This window comes from Montipora foliosa, chromosome 3 (genome assembly GCF_036669935.1).
Source record: "Montipora foliosa isolate CH-2021 chromosome 3, ASM3666993v2, whole genome shotgun sequence".
Lineage (NCBI taxonomy): Eukaryota > Metazoa > Cnidaria > Anthozoa > Scleractinia > Acroporidae > Montipora > Montipora foliosa.
Window position 1 is genome coordinate 6,377,562 of NC_090871.1, and position 5,000 is coordinate 6,382,561.

General features: G+C 40.8%; 2 protein-coding genes across 2 annotated transcripts in view; both read left to right on the plus strand.

The window, feature by feature from the left end:
• The window catches only part of LOC137996603 (uncharacterized), a 171,460-nt gene that overhangs the window by 72,158 nt on the left and 94,302 nt on the right, over positions 1–5,000 (plus strand). The gene's annotated exons all lie outside the window — the stretch shown is intronic.
• LOC137994432 (uncharacterized) overlaps positions 4,977–5,000 on the plus strand; it is a 13,485-nt gene continuing 13,461 nt past the window's right edge. Inside the window, exon 1 of the mRNA XM_068840003.1 lies at positions 4,977–5,000. The gene's annotated coding sequence lies outside the window, so the exon portion shown is untranslated.

The following is a 5,000-nucleotide window of genomic DNA, read 5'->3' on the forward strand; positions in this document are numbered from 1 at the left end:
CTTGTCTTCACGCACGCAATGAAATAGGAAGGGTTTTTTGCCTCTTTTAGCAAATATGTTGTTTGTTTCAAAAAATATTTCGCTGGACAAGGTGGCCTTTATGAATTCATCATGTTGTGTAATTTGTGAGTTTAACTGGATAGTTTTTATGGCAATGGTAAAGCATTTTCGTGTCAAAATAAGGTAAGCGTCTTTCTGTTGTGTTAACTTCATTAAATATCCGGTTAAATATAATATACCATGCAGCGTAAACTTGATTTCCATTTTCAAAACTACCTCCAAAACCTACTTTTTGCATAGAATAAGCTTTCCGAATGATGTTCTTGTCTTCTGTGGTGATACTTGACGATTCGGGAACATTTTGTGAAAAAATATTTATAACGGGTCACACGCGCAACTTGATCGCGCGAACTTCCCCTATTATGCATAACATCCACTTGGCCTTTGGACATCCCATTGTAAAAAACTCGTAAAATATTCGCGGATCGGTCGATTTCTCTGAAATTTGAAAGGATGATTGCTAACGAATATAGAAAGATTTTCACAATAACTAAAAATTCCTGTGTTAAGCATTAGAATTCGACGAAGGGGTAAATGCGACTGAATTTGTTGCGTGCTTTGCTATTTTTGTGCAAATATTAAATTATGAAAATCTTATATTACCACAGAATAGCTCAAAATGATTGTTATAAACGTGTGTAATAAAGTCGCTGTTTTAGTTATTGACATAATGTGAGTCAGTCCAAGGCACAGGAGGAACTGTTAGCTGCACAAAGGGAACAACAAAAGCTACACACCACCATGTTGCAAATGATGCAGGACCAGAACAATGCTATTTTGCAGCTGTTGGACAACGCCAATAAGTGACATTTACTAGTTTCGTTTCTTTTTTTTTTTTAAGAGAGCAAGTCTGAGTTTGACTAAAGAAATTACATGTTTATAAGCTCAACAAGACTTTTTTTTCTTTTGTACATGTCAAAGTCTATTATCTGGCTTTTGCCTTCATAGGCCACCTGTTCTTATAAGTTTAAATAAAGTACAGTGAAAGTAGACCTGTAAACTTGGTGGGTCTAAATCAAAGTAGTCTGATGTCATATTTCCATAGAGGCAAGTAATCGCATTTCGGAGAAAAGCAGAAACCAGATACATTTTGCCAACACAACTTAACCCTATCTTCAAATTTCTTTTGAAATCCAATGTTAAAAGATGTCGCAACATCATTGAAAAGCCACTCCACAGCTTCTCGGACTTGACTCCTTGAAGTATTGAAGGCCTCCATCTGAGGGATCAGCACTACATTTCTGTACGGGGAAATCAGGTGGGCTCTGATTGGATAGGCGGGGTCGCCATAAATGCACATAGGCAGGCCTACTGGAGACACAGCATGACGATCCAAGAGAGGTAGTAGTCTGGACTCTGCAAGCATCCCTGAATCATGTCGTCTACTCTCTAAAACAAGGCCATTTGATTGTAACAGTATATTTATAAATTCGTACTTTTGAGCCAAGGAAAGACAAAACTAGGCTCCTTGTTCGAGGGTCAAAAATTAAGGGCCATGGCATGTGTTAATTTCATGGAGAATATTTTGAGTAATGAAACTTACTTTCTATCGATACAAGGCACGAGACAATCTTGCGAGCGATGTTAAACTGTACATGTGTTGTGATATTTCGGTGTGCTTGTCAGGAATGGCCGGGCGGCCGAAGGGGGCCTGAGGAAGTTGATTTATTTCTTTACTACCAAAACTGAACACGCTTATGCCCATTGTAAACAGCACGTTGGTACTCCCCGGGTCTACAAAATGGTCTAACTGTCCCGTCGATGAAGCCGAAGCAATTGTTCAACGCTGCTCCCTTTAATTAGATAGCATCAGCATAAGTCTGAAGCTGTGCTGGCTGCAGAATGGTTTGGTTCCACTTTAGTATCCTGTGACTGTGGGTGTTCTAAATATACTCTAGTACTGTATTTGTTAGCGTTCTACGGACAGGAATCGGTCGTCCAAAGCGCGATATCATATTCGAGTACCTATAAGGATACGTAAGTCGTCGTAACAACATGCAAAGCCCTTCTTGGCCATCGACAACTGATCGCTGTGGACAAACAAACTCATCTGGTATTTGCAAGGCAGCTGCTAGAGCAGGAATGTCGCGTTTCTTTACTCGAATTCAGCTAAACACTCTAAATCGTCCATCCCCTCAAAGTCGAATCTACCGTAATCGTCGTAAGGGAAATCGACATTTTTGGAGGATTTCAAATCATACAACAAAATAAACTCATCCTCATCTATGATATCTTCGACGCGTGCCACAGCTAAAAGGTCTCGTGTTTCTCGAAAGGTTGCCTCAAATGTAACTAAAAGACAAACTGAGCTACTGAACAAAACAAAAAACCAACCAACCAACCTAAACAGAACAGCGGCTGCGTCTACTTCGCAGCTTAACTTTCTATATTCGCGCCAAAAGGTGGCGGCCTCGACCCATTCCATCGCGGCTCTCTCCGTCTCTTCCCGACCGCCTCCAGTGGTTGCTTAAGGTCTCTATTGTAATGGGAAGACCTGGAAGACGTGGCCACTAACTTTGAAACCCGCAGCTGACAACACAGGCTCTTCGTGTACCTCGAACCACTGAGACGGAGCCTGCTCGCAGGCAAATCTTAAAAAATAATAATAATAAAAAATAAAAATACTTTGTTTATAGTGGAGGTGCACTTAGCTATCAAGCTAGTTTACAGGCACCCCACTTTGAACAATGTGAAAGAAACTATTCAAACTTAACAGAAACATTATTAAGAACCCCAACTGGCGGGAGGCAACCAGTTGGCTATTTACAAAGCGTGGAGGAGTTGAATCCGGGACAAGCGGAAACAAATCCAAGCCAGAGGTTAGAACGGGATTTGAACCCGGAGCAGCCGCATGCAAACCCAACGTCCTAACCACTCGACCACGCTGCCTCCTCAATCTTCGTTGAATAAAAGTGCCAATTATCGTTACTTTAGAAGCATTGTTCTAAAAAAAGAAACAGGATTTGTTGTCCTTTCCTCCATCCGTTTTATGCTGGAAGTCGATATTGTTGACACACCAAAGTGACTGCTTCACTGACAGCCATTCAATTAATGGATCCGAGAACTAATCTCGTACCCAGATCTCTTGTGGTGAGCGAAGGTGAGATCTGGTCAAATCCGATTTGCACACGTGATCGACTGTCAAGAATGTGACGCTGAAGGGTGAGGCTTGTGATGTCATCTACAGGGACCCATTTGCTTTTCTTCTTTCCTGATAGCGGTGAAGTGTATGAAACCTTATAGGTATGCAACTTGCTGCTTTGTTTTTTTACACGAGCCTCTATCACATGCCGTGTATTCCGGTCTATTCCATGCTCTTCCTCTTGGGCGTAAACTGCTTTCTCCAACGCCATAGACAGAGGGCGGGTTTAAGCGACACTGTGTACACATAGCAAGCTTGTCACATCTCTTCGTCGCTTTTTGTGCTTGTTTTCTTACCTTAGAAGCATGTTGGGAACGTCATTTCCAGTTGGGTGAATTCTCCCAGAGCTAGGAAGACATTCTTCATCTAATCCGCTTTCTCTGAAACGTGCAAAATATATTTTGAATGTTGTTTTGTTTTCGTTATTAAGAATATTTTGGTACAGAGGGAGCTGTTTTACCCAATGGACTCCGTTCTTACCCATCTTATTTAGGTCGTATTCTCCTCTCCTTGGTCGCTTTGGATTATACATGTGGTGTTCCATGCTCCATGGAAATCCCCTTCAGTGCCTTGGCAACGACCGTTCTAGATTTCCTTGTTAAAGGGCGAAGCCAAACAAAGCGGCTAAAAATGTCAATCACAGTAAGCAAGTATCTGTAGAAATGACCATTCTTCTAAACAGTTCCTTTACGGCCCATATCCATTTAATCTATTTGGTATCTCGCCTGAACATCTCTGGCTCTAATTGGTTTCAGAGTTGTCTTACTGATAAACTTGGCGTTTCGACGATAGATACTTTTGTCCATATTTAGAATATTTTGCACTTTTTCTTTACTTACTCCTATGAAGTTGTCCCTAATCTTGAAAACAATATGTCAGGGGCACCCAACGAGAATATGGTTCAAAACCACTAAACATAGAATTTTTAAACGTATTTTAGTATTTAAACGGTAGATATAGGCGTATTTTTATCCCCTAAAAAATTTTTCATCTGTTGGGATTTGGTAGCTGAAAGTCTAGTAATCCGAAAATTATAGGGATCAAAACTTACCTTTTAGAAAATTTCAGCCAGAAAAAAGGCTCCCGAAAATTCTAGGTGACCTATTGAGGCTAAAAAGCCATTAAAAATGGGCAATTATACCATCTTTTAGATGGTTCGAAAATCCTAGGACAGGCAGGCAAGCAAGAAATTTTACAACAAATGTTCCGAAAATTCTAGATCTCAAATCGTCTTCCGAACAGATATTTTTCGAAAATTGACGTTGGGTGCCCCTGCATGATATGTGTTCGGGAGAGTAAAACTACGAATTTCGGTTCTACGTTGCAAAAGAGCTACAGATTTCTTCACTAAAACATCACCTAAAAGATTCCCAACCAATTTTTAGCATTTGAAAAGGTCACCTAGCAGTTTTGGATGAGCAAATGGTTCGGTTGGAAGTTCTTTGAAGATAAAGTTCAGCTAGCAATTTCTGAAATGAAGATATCATTCCCTAAAATGTTCGGACACTTCAATTTTCAGCTAAGATATCCGAACAGATAAAGTTATTGCCATCGAGCAAGCCGGGCGAAGACGCGAGACTTGCGAAGGCGGCCAGCTTAATGCCGCGCAAAGTATTGCAGCGGGCAGAAAAATTCTCGATCGTGCTGTGAAAAGTGTAATGAAAGTGTACGTATTGTAATGTAAGGTTTCCTGGAGATTTTAGTAGGGACCATGCAATGAAAGCGCGTGTTTTGATGTGTGGTGTCATTAGGCAAACTTGCATGACGCGCACCACTATCGATGATCTTGTGTTCGGAG